Raw genomic sequence first — 15,460 nt, forward strand, 5'->3', positions numbered from 1 at the left:
AGCCGGGAGGTTGTTTGACATAAACTTCCTCCTCTATTTCACCATTTAGAAAAGCACTTTTAATGTCCATTTGGTACAAGGTGATATTATGGTGATTAGCATAGGCAAGTAAGATGCGAATGGACTCAAGTCTAGCAACGGGAGCATATGTCTCACCATAGTCCATACCTTCGACTTGTGTGTACCCTTGGGCGACGAGACGTGCTTTGTTGCGAACCACTTGTCCATCTTCATCTTGCTTGTTGCGAAACACCCATTTGGTACCAATGATGTTGTGGTTGTTGTCGGGCTTCTCCACCAATGTCCAAACTTGGTTTGTCTCAAAATTGTGCAGCTCTTCATGCATAGCGTTTATCCAATCCGGATCTTCCAATGCTTCTTCAACCTTCATAGGTTCAATGCTAGAGATGAATGAATAGTTTTCACAAAAGTTAGCTAAACGAGTTTTTGAGTGAGTGATTCTCCCGGTTTGTATATCATTGAGGATTTGCTCGACGGGATGATCTTTGGCAATTCTTGCTCGAACTCGTGAAAGCTTTTGCTTGGGTCTTCGTTGAACATCTTCTTCATCTTGTTCTTCTTCTTGGCCTTCTTCATTGTTGACGTCGTCGTTCTCTTGTCTTGGTGGAGAAGGAGGTTGTTGATGTTCGTCTTGATGTATTTCCTCGTTTTCTTCATCTTGGTGTGTCCCACTTGTGGATGCTTCCGTGTCGATTCTTGGTTCACCTTGTCGCGAAGTAGAAGCTTCCACTTGGACGAATGAAGTACTCTCCTTCACCTCCGTTGGACGAATTTTGCCAATGGACAAGCCTTGGATTGCTTCTGAAGGGTCTTTGTCTCCTACATCAATTGGCAATTGCTCTACTTGCGAGCCATTAGATTCATCAAACTTCACATCTACCGTCTCTTCAACCTTTCGGGTGAAATTGTTGTAGACACGGTAAGTGTGAGAGTTTGAGCCATAACCAAGTAGAAAACCTTCATGAGATTTAGGAGCAAACTTTGAACGACGATGCTTATCAAGAATGTAGCACTTTGAGCCGAATACTCGGAAGTATCCAACTTGGGGTTTGTTACCGGTGAGAAGCTCGTATGCCGTCTTGCCGAGTAGCTTGTGAAGATATAAGCGATTTGTTGCGTGACAAGCTATCTCAACCGCTTCTGCCCAAAAGTGCTTCGACGTCTTGTATTCATCAAGCATCGCTCTTGCCATTTCGATGAGCGTCCGGTTCTTCCTCTCAACAACTCCATTTTGTTGAGGTGTGTACGTAGCCGAGAACTCGTGTGAAATCCCTTCTTCGTCAAGAAAGGTGTCCACATTTGCATTCTTGAACTCCGTTCTGTTGTCACTCCGAACCTTCTTGATCTTCACATCAAACTGATTTTGGGCCTTCCTAGCGAAGTTTCTGAATATCTTCTGGACCTGCGACTTGTCATTAAGAAAGAACACCCACGTAAATCTTGAAAAATCATCAACTATAACTAGACCAAAAGAATTTCCACCGAGACTCTTGTAGGCGTTGGGACCAAAAAGATCCATATGAAGTAGCTCGAGTGGCCTTCTTGTGGTCATGATGTTCTTCACGGGATGCCTTCCTCCAACCTGTTTACCTGCTTGACAAGCACTCCAAAGTCTATCCTTATCAAATATGACATCGTTAACTCCAAGGATATGATTTCCTTTAATAAGCTTGTCAAGGTTTCTCATGCCAACGTGACCTAGTCGTCTATGCCACAACCGACCTTTTGAGGATTTAGCAACAAAGCAAGTTTTAGGTTGTGCCTTTTTAGAGAAATCGACAATGTAAAGATCACCTCTACGCATACCGGTAAAGACCATTTTATGATTGTCTCGACGAAATACTTGGCAATCTACCTCAGTAAATAGGACATTCAAACCGAAATCAGCAAGTCTAGATACTGAAAGTAAGTTGTAGCCGAGAGATTCAACGAGCATGACATTTTGAATGGAACTATCATGTGAGATGGACACCTTACCAAGGCCAACCACTTTACCCTTTGAATTATCACCAAAGGTGACATATTTTCGAGGGCCGTCATTTTCAGCAAGCTCACGAAACATCTCTTCATCTCCGGTCATATGATCAGTACATCCACTATCAAGAACCCATTCCTTTCCTCCTGATTCATATCCCCGAAGATTTTCCATAAGACCAAAATGTCTCATTGCATCATCAAGATCGAAGTCACTATCATCATCATAGTATCCATGTTCATCATTATCTTGTGACTCATCATTTCCTAGAGAGGGTAATTCATTAGATAAATGATCATCAAAGTGGTCACTTTTATGAATTCTTATAGCTTCGAATATGATATCACTAATGATTCCAACATCTCCTTTAGCATGCTTAATATTGGTAAGTTCAAATAGACAATTACCAAAACTAGGATCACTAGAGTTTATCTTACTCAAGGCAATAGATTTATGGAGAATTTCATCCAAAGTTTTCAAGGAGTGATCGGAAAATCGTTCCTCAAGAAATTTCCATATAGTATAGGCACAATTAAGAGTAGGCAAACTAGCAATCAAATTTTTGGGCAATCCTCTAATGATGAGCTCAATAGTTCTAAGATTGCGAATCATGTCAATATCTTCATCTAGGGTAGGATGCAAAGGATCAATATGAGGTGCACAAGGACTAGCAATATACTTGTTCAAATGATATTGATTGAAGATTACAAGCATCTCATTTTTCCACTCGTGAAAATACTCTCCATCAAGAATAGGCACTCTATGTCTAAGACTCCCTAAGGTAGACACATCCATCTTCCTCCAATGGTGATTAAACCAAGGCAATGGAGACCAAAGCTCTAATACCACTTGTAGGATCTAGAAGTAGATGTGTCTAGAGGGGGGGTGATTAGACACTTAATGCTAAAGTTGCAATTTTTAAGCTTCTTCGGTTTAAGTGGAGTTTAGGCACAATTTCAACATACACAATACATATCAAGCAAGCATGCAAAGAGTATATGAGCAGCGGAATGTAAAGCATGCAACTGTAACATCCCAAATTTTCAATTTGGAATGTTATACATTAGATCATCACGCATATCATATTTTATTTTGCTTTTGGTTTTGATCCTAGAAAATCCTAAGCAACTCAAGGACCCACGGAGAGAGTTGGGGATTTCGTTGTTTACATATTTGAGTTTTCTCAAATTATGTAAACAAGATCATTTGATTTTATTTATTTTATCATCAATTATTTCTATTACAAAAATATGAGAGAGGGAATAAAATGACTTTCCCAAAGTATAGAAATATTGAGGATTTAATAAAAAAATCAAATAAGATTTATTTCGGAGTTTTTCGGTATTTTTATTTGAATTTAGGAAAAATGCGTGTTTTTCAAAGTTGTAGTTTGGACCCAGATAAATGTTCACTCTATCGGGCATGATTTTAGAAACCCGGGAAAATTTATTTCGTGATTTTTGGAGTCCGTTTAGTATTTCTTTTTATTTTTCTTCCGAGCGGAATTATAAAAAAAACGCGGAACCGACTTTGGTCCGTACTCGGCCAGGACTCCGCCTGGCCGGGGACTTTATAAGGCGCGCCCGAGGCCCGAGCCGAGCCAGCCCACCACCGCCGCCCTAACCCTAGCGCGCCCCAGCCCCAGCCGCCGCCGCCGCCCACCGCCGCCACCGCCGGAGTTGCGCGCCGCCCGAGGTTCGCCGCCGCCTCGTTTTCCGTGCCGTTAAAAAAATTCTGTTCGTCGTTTTTCTTTTTCATCGGATTTTTCCGCGGTTATTTTCTGATCGCGATTTCTGATCCGATTTTCGTTTTAGTATAACTTTTCGCTCGTTTATCGGAATCAGGCGATTCAAGCGCCTGGAGTTTCGTCTCGAAACCCTCTTTCCGAATAATCAACTTAAACATGTTTTTGCTACTGTAAAATTTGCCCTAGATCCAGATTACTAGAACGAAGTTGTTTTCTTTCGCCGTTTGATTTCTTTTGCTTCGTTCGATTTGATTCTTTTTGCAAACCAGGGTTCTTAAGTTGAACTTTCTGGTTAGATCCTCTATTTGAGTTTTACCTGTGCATTAGATGAGTACTTATTGTATGCTTGTTGTTTGTCTGTGATAGAATACCCGGAGTGCGCCGCCTGTTACTTCGAATCTCTAGGTTTCGCGGATCATCAGCAAGGCAAGTAACACTTTGATCATACTTTTTCTACAACCCGGTTTTATTGCATTAGATCAATCCTCACACATTGCATGATTAGGATCTAATTAAATTGTGGTATGGGAAGTAGATGAGGTAGTACCTATTACCTGTTTATTATCAAACCTTTGGGAGTTACTTCTACGTTTACTTATTATGCCATGCTATGCTAGTAGACGTGGATTGGGTAAGTGAAATCCATGACAGATGTGAGATTGATAATTAATAGTTTATCTAAGGTGGCAACTTAAACACACATCTGGGTGGATTGAGGCACCTGGTTTCCAGGACTTGCCTGTTTTTCTTTTGGACCGCCACCCAGGCTCAAAGGGATCATGAGATTATTCATACTAGAAACTTCCGTGTGCAGCCACAAGCCATTATGGGCTCTGGCATAGTTGACTAAGTTGTGCGAACTCTTACAGTGGTAGACTAGCAGATGTAGGGGATGTAGGTGGTACGGTCTACCCGATCGTAAGGTGCTAGCGCCTCTGAAAGACTATGTCTCGGTCATCCGTTTCTCAAACACCATGTAGTGCGAGAAATCCAACGGAGGCGATCGAGTCTTGTGGGGAAAAGTGCGCAAACCTCTGCGGAGTGTAACAAACTAATCATGGTTAGCCGTGTCCCCGGTTATGGACATCTTGAGTATCCAGTACCTGGATTATCATGTGAATCTCAACATGTTACTCTAAATTAATTTTGTTGGGTTTTAATGATGTTACTTAATTGGGATTGAGAATGCTGTCAACCATTCTCAATGTTTAACAACCACCATGATAGTAATAAATTTATTCGTTTGAAGTAGGGAAAAATTGGCTTTACGCAAAAACTGTAATCATAGAGCTTTTCACCAGCCAAATATGCATATAGTATAGCTGTTGCATTCCATTATTCTTTATGTGTTTTCTTGCCAGCATATTCCACGTGCTGACCCATTTTCGGGCTGCAACGTTAATGTTGCAGACTTTTCAGACGACGATTGGGGAGTTTTAGGTCGTGGTTCTATACTCAGTGATGCCGTTGGAGTTGATGGACTCACTTATCTTCCAAGCCTTCCGCTGTTATCGCTATTAGATGGCCTTAAGCCATATTTATTGTAATAAGTTCTCTTTTGAGACACTCGATGTAATAAGTGTGTGATTGCTACTCTGCTATAAATCCTTCGAGTATTGTGTGGTGTCAGCATTACTGATCCAGGGATGACACCGGAGCACAGAGATCAGACTGTTTGAGGTCTGGTCGCTACAGAGATGGTATCAGAGCACACGCTGACTGTAGGACACGACCACTAAGCTAAAGACCTAGATCACCACTCACTCTCTTCTCTTCTGACTTCTCATCTTTTCTACTCTTTAGGATGGCGGATGCAAGGAACAAGTTCACCCAACCGGATGAAGATACACCCTTTGGACGCCACTTGAAGGAAGTCACTAGATACCTGAACATAGAAGTACCAAGCTTCATGGGAACCTACAACGCCACTTTACCTGAAGAAGAGCACTGGATGATTCAAGTTCAAGTTCCAGGAAGGACGTTCATGCCACTCACTGAGCCCATAGAGTTTTCTTTTGATGCACCAACTTGGAGTCTAGGAAAGAGCATGGCAGCTCACATCGCCATGGGACGCATTGGAGAAGTCTACCGCAAGGATCTTAAGGATACTATCTACCAGATTTGTGGGCGCCGAGATGAACACTGGGAGATGATCAGCACCAGGAAAGATAGATCAATTGCAGCTTTTATTCAGGAGTTAAACCAGCACATTCGACGACAGGAGAATCAGATGTGCGCCGACATGATAGATCTGAAGAAGGCTAAGACTAGAATCAAGGAACTCGAGGAAGAACTCAAGGCTACACGCGAAGATTATGAAGAAGAAATTGAAGTATTGGTGGAGAAGAATGACGATCTGATTAAGAAGATAGGAATATTTATAGGAGGCCCGACACCAGTAGATGAAGACGAAGAACCCAAGGAGATTAGCCCGGAGGAATACATCATCATTGACGGCACCGACTCGGAACAAGATAGTAGCGATGATGACTATGTGGATGAAGCAGGAGCAGATATCATGGAGTCTACAACCGTAGAATATTTCTAGTAGACCACCTCATCAGTAGTAGTAGTCCACCATGTAAATATAGTAGTCCGAGCACTTTTGCGATAGCTAGATCGATTGTATGTCCTTGTTTGATTGATTGAAGTGAATTGTTTGTTTTTGCCTCATGTGCATATGGGTAGTGTTTTCCCTTTAGACCCCCTCTATTCTTATATCTCATCTTTTTTAAACCCTCAGATGCCTCCGAGACGTGACCCCGGATTTGCCTTTCCGCCGGAGCTCACCCAGTTGATCCAGCAGCAGAACACCTTGATGAAGTTGCTAGTTCAGAATCATAATCAAGGGAACAACAACAACAACCCACCACCACCACCTGTTGACCACTTAGCCCGTTTTCTTAGGCTGAATCCGCCGGTGTTTTCCAGTAGCACCGAGCCGATAGTAGCAGATGATTGGCTCTGCAAGATAGCTAGGGAGTTGACCACAGCAGGATGCGCAGATGCGGAGAAGGTGAAGTTTGCCGCACATCAGTTAGAAGGACCCGCAGCATCTTGGTGGGAGAATTTCACAGCCACCTTCCCAGTCGACACTGTCACATGGGACCAGTTTCCGCAGGCTTTTCGTACTGCCCATGTTTCAGCAGGAGCGATGGCCATGAAGAAGCGTGAGTTTCGTAACTTGCGCCAAGGAGGACGGACAGTTGGCCAGTATGTGGAGGAGTTTAGTAAGCTAGCACGATATGCCCCAGATGACGTTGCTACAGATGCAGCTAAGCAGGAGAAATTCCTGGAAGGATTGAATGATGAGTTGAGTATGCAGTTGATGGTAGCCACCTTCAACAACTACCAGGAGGTGGTAGATCGTGCTCTTATGATTGAAGGGAAGCAGCAGCAAATTGAGAACCGTAAGAGGAAGTATGGACAAGGAAAGTATAATTCAGGAGCTCAGCAGAAGCCATGTTTTACCCCTAGGCCAGGAGGACACTTTCAGCATACCCATGGAGTAGGTAGCTCGCACAATCACAATGGCACCAAGAATGGTAATGGGAATGGAGGAAGCAATGGCCATAACCGCAGCAACCCATCAACACCAGCCAAGAAGGACTTGAGCCACGTCACTTGCTATAAGTGTTCGAAGCCAGGACATTATGCAAATGAATGTCCTGAAGGCCAAAACGGCAATGGAAGCTCTGGAAAGAAGCCGAACCCTTTCAACAGGGGACATGTGAACCACGTTAATGTGGAGGAGGTTGAAGCTCAGCCCGATGCAGTAATAGGTAAGTTTTTGGTTAAGTCATTTACTGCACTCGTTCTTTTTGATACTGGTGCATCGCATTCATACATATCAAGGGAATTGTGGATAAGTATAACCTACCAACCCAAGCCCTTAGGTCACCCATGTTAGTAACCTCGCCAGGAGCAGAGTATGTGGCAAGTCTGTGGTGTGATCGGTTACCATTAAGGATTGGTAACTATGTTTTTCCCTCAGACCTAATAGTATTGGAATCTCAAGGATTGGATGTGATATTAGGCATGGATTGGTTATCAAAGTATGAAGGGAATATTGAGTGCGCTAGTAAGTCAATTTTGCTTACCACACCAGAAGGGAGAAGGATCAAGTATGTATCCCGGCATGTGCCAAACAGGACACAAGTAAATTCCTTATCAGGAGTTATGCAGGAGGAAGTACCAGTGGTAAAGGATTTTCCTGATGTATTTCCCGAAGAGTTGCTAGGCATGCCACCGGATAGAGACATTGAGTTTTTGATTGAGCTTTTGCCAGGCACTGGGCCAATATCGAAGAGACCATATAGGATGCCAGCAAAAGATTTGGTGGAAATTAAGAAGCAGATTAAGGAGTTACTGGATAAGGGATATATTCGCCTAAGTTCTTCGCCTTGGGGATCACCAGTACTTCTAGTAGAGCAGAAGGATGGATCGTTAAGGATGGTTGTTGACTATCGAGGATTGAATGAAGTAACAATCAAGAACAAGTACTCGCTACCAATGATCAATGATCTGTTTGATCGATTGCAAGGAGCTAAAGTGTTTTCCAAGATCGATTTGCGATCAGGATACCATCAGTTGAAGATTCGAGAACAGGATATTCCGAAGACAGCTTTTACCACCAGGTATGGGCTGTATGAGTATACCGTTATGTCATTTGGACTGACTAACGCGCCTGCCTATTTTATGAACATGATGAACAAAGTGTTTATGGAGTTTTTGGATAAGTTCGTCGTAGTGTTCATTGATGATATCCTGGTATATTCGAAGAATGAAGAGGAGCATAAGGAGCATTTGCATTTGGTACTTGGAAAGCTCAGAGAACATCAATTATATGCCAAGTTCAGCAAATGTGAATTTTGGTTGAAGGAAGTAGGATTCCTCGGACATGTTATATCTGGAGAAGGTATAGCAGTAGATCCCGCTAAAGTTGATACCGTGATCAAGTGGGAAGCCCCAACTACAGTTGGAGAGATCCGGAGTTTTCTTGGACTCGCAGGATACTACCGTAGGTTTATTGAAAATTTCTCAAAGATCGCGAAACCTATGACGGAGTGGCTGAAGAAGGATGCTAAGTTCAAATGGACTGAGGAGTGTGAGGCTAGTTTCCAGGAGAAATGTTTGGTTACCTCACCAGTGTTGATTTTGCTAGATCAAACCAAGAACTATGAGGTGTATTGCGACGCTTCACGTCGAGGACTTGGAGCAGTGCTTATGCAGGAAGGGAGAGTTGTTTCGTATGCTTCACGACAACTGAAGCCCCACGAATTGAATTATGCTACGCATGATTTGGAGTTAGCAGCCGTAGTGCATGCATTGAAGGCATGGAGACATTTCCTCATTGGAAATCATTGTGAGGTGTACACGGATCACAAGAGTTTGAAGTACATTTTCACGCAGAAGTAGTTGAACCTCAGACAAAGGAGATGGTTGGAGCTCATCAAGGATTATGATATGAAATTACATAACCATCCCGGAAAAGCTAATGTAGTAGCTGATGCATTAAGCCGCAAGAGCCATGTAAATAGGTTAATGACGGGAGAAATACCCAAGGAGTTAGCAGAAAATATTCGTGAGCTATGTTTGGAGATAGTTCCGAGAGGCTATGTAGCAACATTGGAAATTCAGTCAACTTTGATGGATAGAATCAGAGAAGCTCAGAAAACTGACAAAGAGATTGCCGCTATAAAGGAGAAACTGAGCAAGGGAAAAGCTAAAGGATTTCGTGAGGATGAGCACGACACCCTATGGTTTGAAGACCGTGTTTACGTGCCCAATGACCCGGAGATCAGAAAGTTGATTCTGCAAGAGGCACATGATTCACCGTATTCGATTCACCCAGGAAATACCAAGATGTATTTGGATTTGAAGGATATTTTCTGGTGGACCGGAATGAAAAAGGATATTGCAGAGTATGTAGTAGTTTGTGACGTATGTCAGAGAGTAAAGGCAGAGCATCAGAAGCCAGCGGGATTGTTGCAACCATTGCCGATACCCGAATGGAAGTGGGATAAGCTAGGCATGGATTTTATCACGGGATTACCAAGGACTCGTTCAGGCTATGACTCGATTTGGGTTGTAGTCGATCGATTGACGAAGGTAGCACATTTCATCCCAGTAAAGACCACTTACACCAGTGCTAAGTTGGCAAAGATATACATGACCAGGATCGTATGTTTGCATGGAGTCCCGAGGAGCATCGTATCAGATAGAGGAACCCAGTTTACCTCAAAGTTCTAGAAGCAGTTGCATGAGACTTTGGGTACTAGGTTAGAATTTAGTATAGCTTTTCATCCGCAGACAGATGGACAGACTGAGAGAGTCAATCAGATTTTGGAGGATATGCTGAGAGCTTGTGCGCTAGATTATGGATCTAGTTGGGACGATAATTTGCCATATGCAGAGTTCTCTTACAATAATAGCTATCAGTCCAGTTTGAAGATGGCACCTTTCGAAGCTTTGTACGGAAGGAGGTGCAGGACACCGTTGTCATGGGACGAAGTTGGAGACCGCCAGTTGTTTGGACCAGATCTGATTAAGGAGTCTGAACAGGAGGTGAAGTTGATTCGCGATAGGCTCAAGGTAGCCCAGTCCAGGCAGAAGAGCTACGTAGATTCTAAACGCAAGGAGACAGTTTACGAAGTCGAAGACAGAGCTTATCTTCGAGTATCCCCACTTCGAGGGATTAAGCGCTTTGGAGTTAAGGGGAAGTTAGCGCCACGATTTGTAGGACCATATCGAGTTTTGGAGCGTATGGGAGAAGTGGCTTACAAGTTGGAATTGCCAGAAGGATTAACAGGAGTTCATGATGTGTTTCACGTTTCTCAGTTGAAGAAGTGTCACGCGGAGATGGCTGACATACCTTTGAGAGACACAGTGCCATTGGAAGCAATTCAGTTGGATAACAATTTGACCTATGAGGAGAAACCAGTCAAGATTCTTGAGTTTGCCAGCCGAGTTACTCGTAGCAAGGTTATCAAGTTTTGCAAAGTTCAGTGGAGCCACCACACGGAGGATGAAGCCACCTGGGAGCGAGAGGAAGATTTGCTCAAAGACCACCCTCACCTATTTTCTAGCCAACCCGAATCTCGAGGGCGAGATTCATCTTAAGGGGGGTAGGTTTGTAACATCCCAAATTTTCAATTTGGAATGTTATACATTAGATCATCATGCATATGATATTTTATTTTGCTTTTGGTTTTGATCCTAGAAAATCCTAAGCAACTCAAGGACCCACAGAGAGAGTTGGGGATTTCGTTGTTTACATATTTGAGTTTTCTCAAATTATGTAAATAGGATCATTTGATTTTATTTATTTTATCATCAATTATTTCTATTACAAAAATATGAGAGAGGGAATAAAATGACTTTCCCAAAATATAGAAATATTGAGGATTTTCTAAAAAAATCAAATAAGATTTATTTCGGAGTTTTTCGGTATTTTTATTTGAATTTAGGAAAAATGCGTGTTTTTCAAAGTTGTAGTTTGGACCCAGATAAATGTTCACTCTATCGGGCATGATTTTAGAAACCCGGGAAAATTTATTTCGTGATTTTTGGAGTCCGTTTAGTATTTCTTTTTATTTTTCTTCCGAGCGGAATTATAAAAAAAACGCGGAACCGACTTTGGTCCGTACTCGGCCAGGACTCCGCCTGGCCGGGGACTTTATAAGGCGCGCCCGAGGCCCGAGCCGAGCCAGCCCACCACCGCCGCCCTAACCCTAGCGCGCCCCAGCCCCAGCCGCCGCCGCCGCCCACCGCCGCCCGCCGCCGGAGTTGCGCGCCGCCCGAGGTTCGCCGCTGCCTCGTTTTCCGTGCCGTTAAAAAAATCTGTTCGTCGTTTTTCTTTTTCATCGAGTTTTTCCGCGGTTATTTTCTGATCGCGATTTCTGATCCGATTTTCGTTTTAGTATAACTTTTCGCTCGTTTATCGGAATCAGGCGATTCAAGCGCCTGGAGTTTCGTCTCGAAACCCTCTTTCCGAATAATCAACTTAAACATGTTTTTGCTACTGTAAAATTTTCCCTAGATCCAGATTACTAGAACGAAGTTGTTTTCTTTCGCCGTTTGATTTCTTTTGCTTCGTTCGATTTGATTCTTTTTGCATACCAGGGTTCTTAAGTTGAACTTTCTGGTTAGATCCTCTATTTGAGTTTATCTGTGCATTAGATGAGTACTTATTGTATGCTTGTTGTTTGTCTGCGATAGAATACCCGGAGTGCGCCGCCTGTTACTTCGAATCTCTAGGTTTCGCGGATCATCAGCAAGGCAAGTAACACTTTGATCATACTTTTTCTACAACCCAGTTTTATTGCATTAGATCAATCCTCACACATTGCATGATTAGGATCTAATTAAATTGTGGGATGGGAAGTAGATGAGGTAGTACCTTTTACCTGTTTATTATCAAACCTTTGGGAGTTACTTCTACGTTTACTTATTATGCCATTCTATGCTAGTAGACGTGGATTGGGTGAGTGAAATCCATGACAGATGTGAGATTGATAATTAATGGTTTATCTAAGGTGGCAACTTAAACACACATCTGGGTGGATTGAGGCACCTGGTTTCCAGGACTTGCCTGTTTTTCTTTTGGACCGCCACCCAGGCTCAAAGGGATCATGAGATTATTCATACTAGAAACTTCCGTGTGCAGCCACAAGCCATTATGGGCTCTGGCATAGTTGACTAAGTTGTGCGAACTCTTACAGTGGTAGACTAGCAGATGTAGGGGATGTAGGTGGTACGGTCTACCCGATCGTAAGGTGCTAGCGCCTCTGAAAGACTATGTCTCGGTCATCCGTTTCTCAAACACCATGTAGTGCGAGAAATCCAACGGAGGCGATCGAGTCTTGTGGGGAAAAGTGCGCAAACCTCTGCGGAGTGTAACAAACTAATCATGGTTAGCCGTGTCCCCGGTTATGGACATCTTGAGTATCTAGTACCTGGATTATCATGTGAATCTCAACATGTTACTCTAAATTAATTTTGTTGGGTTTTAATGATGTTACTTAATTGGGATTGAGAATGCTGTCAACCATTCTCAATGTTTAACAACCACCATGATAGTAATAAATTTATTCCTTTGAAGTAGGGAAAAATTGGCTTTACGCAAAAACTGTAACCATAGAGCTTTCCACGAGCCAAATATGCATATAGTATAGCTGTTGCATTCCATTATTCTCTATGTGTTATCTTGCCAGCATATTCCACGTGCTGACCCGTTTTCGGGCTGCAACGTTAATGTTGCAGACTTTTCAGACGACGATTGAGGAGTTTTAGGTCGTGGTTCTATACTCAGTGATGCCGTTGGAGTTGATGGACTCACTTATCTTCCAAGCCCTCCGCTGTTATCGTTATTAGATGGCCTTAAGCCATATTTATTGTAATAAGTTCTCTTTTGAGACACTCGATGTAATAAGTGTGTGATTGCTACTCTGCTATAAATCCTTCGAGTACTGTGTGGTGTCAGCATTACTGATCCAGGGATGACACTGGAGCACAGAGATCAGACTGTTTGAGGTCTGGTCGCTACAGCAACTTGCAAGAATGTAAGGGAAAGGGTTTGGAGAGTTCAAACGCAATTGGAGACACGGATGTTTTTCCCGTGGTTCGGATAGGTGGTGCTATCCTACATCCACGTTGATGGAGACTTCAACCCACGAAGGGTAACGGTTGCGCGAGTCCACGGAGGGCTCCACCCACGAAGGGTAACGGTTGCGCGAGTCCACGGAGGGCTCCACCCACGAAGGGTCCACGAAGAAGCAACCACCCACAAAGGGTCCACGAAGAAGCAACCACCCACAAAGGGTCCATGAAGTAGCAACCTTGTCTATCCCACCGTGGCCATCACCCACGAAGGACTTGCCTCACTAGCGGTAGATCTTCACGAAGTAGGCGATCTCCTTGCCCTTACAAACTCCTTGGTTCAACTCCACAATCTTGTCGGAAGCTCCCAAGTGACACCTAGCCAATCTAGGAGACACCACTCTCCAAGAAGTAACAAATGGTGTGTAGGTAATGAACTCCTTGCTCTTGTGCTTCAAATGATCGTCTCCCCAACACTCAACTCTCTCTCATAGGATTTGGATTTTGTGGAAAGAAGATTTGAGTGGAAAGCAACTTGGGAAAGGCTAGAGATCAAGATTCATATGGTAGGAATGGAATATCTTGGTCTCAACACATGAGTAGGTGGTTCTCTCTCAGAACATATGAGTTGGAATTGTGTATGTGTTCTGATGGCTCTCTCTACGAATGAAGAGGAGGTGGAGGGGTATATATAGCCTCCACACAAAATCCAACCGTTACACACAGTTTTCCAATCTCGGTGGGACCGAATCAACAAACTCGGTTGGACCGAAAAGGTAAACCTAGTGACCGTTAGAGATTTTCGGTGGGACAGACATGCAACTCGGTAGGACCGATATGGTTAGGGTTTGGGCATAACGTAATCTCGGTGAGACCGATTACACAAACTCGGTGAGACCGAATTTGGTAATTAGCTAACCAGAGAGTTGGTCAGGTAAACTCGGTGGGACCGTTTTGCTCTTTCGCATCCATTCTTTTTCGAAATCGATTTCGAAAAAGAACTACTAATCCTTAACTTTTCGAGGGTGAGACCGAAAAGTTGCAAAAAGGAAACACTGAATTTACATTGCAATCTCGGTGGGGCCGGTTGCATATCTCAGTGGGACCGAAGATACTGCAATAGGTAACAGAGAGTTTGCAATCCCATCTCGGTGAGACTGAGATCCCTATCGGTAGAACCGAATTGCTAGGGTTTGGCAGTGGCTTATGACAAGTGAAACTCGGTGGCGCCGGATAGAAAGAATCGGTAGGACCGAGTTTGGCTTAGGGTTTAGGTCATATGTGGAAGTGGGAAAGTAGCTGAGGATTTTGGAGCATATCATTAAGCACATGAAGCAAGAGGCTCATTAAGCAACACCTCATCCCTCCTTGATAGTATTGGCTTTTCCTATGGACTCAATGTGATCTTGGATCACTAAAATGTAAAATGAAGAGTCTTGAGCTTGAAGCTTTAGCCAATCCTTTGTCCTTAGCATCTTGAAGGAGTTCCCACAACCTTTAGTCCATGCCACTCCATTGTTGAACTTATCTGAAACATGCTAGATAGAAATGTTAGTCCAACAAGAGATATGTTGTCATCAATTATCAAAACCACCTAGGGAGCACTTGTGCTTTCACTCCTCCGTAGTGCTTTTCGAAGCCCTGCTGGAGAACTGCAAGCTCCACCACCACGTCGTCGTGCTGCAGGAGCTCTCCCTCAACTTCTCCTCTCCCCTTGCTGGATCAAGAAGGAGGAGATGTCCCCGGGCTGTACGTGTGTTGAACGCGGAGGCATCGTCCATTTGGTGCTAGATCAGATCTTCCGCAATTTGAATCGCCGCGAGTACGACTCCATCATCAGCGTTCCTTGTAACGCTTCCGCTTAGCGATCTTCAAGGGTATGAAGATGCACTCCCTCTCTCTTGTTGCTAGCATCTCCTAGATTGATCTTGGTGACATGTAGGAAAATTTTGAATTATTGCTACGTTCCCCAACAATTTGGTCCTTGGCTGGAAGCAACCCAGTGTTTACCAAGTCCTCGAGCATAAGATCTGTCATGCACAACTTGGCCTAGTTGGCGGCTTTACTTATTTTGGGAGCCATGAGTTTGATTCACGATAAGCTCGACTACAAAGTGA

The sequence above is a fragment of the Triticum urartu genome, chromosome 3A (genome assembly GCF_056163025.1).
Source record: "Triticum urartu cultivar PI428250 chromosome 3A, HENAU_Tu73, whole genome shotgun sequence".
In the NCBI taxonomy this organism is placed as follows: Eukaryota; Viridiplantae; Streptophyta; class Magnoliopsida; order Poales; family Poaceae; genus Triticum; species Triticum urartu.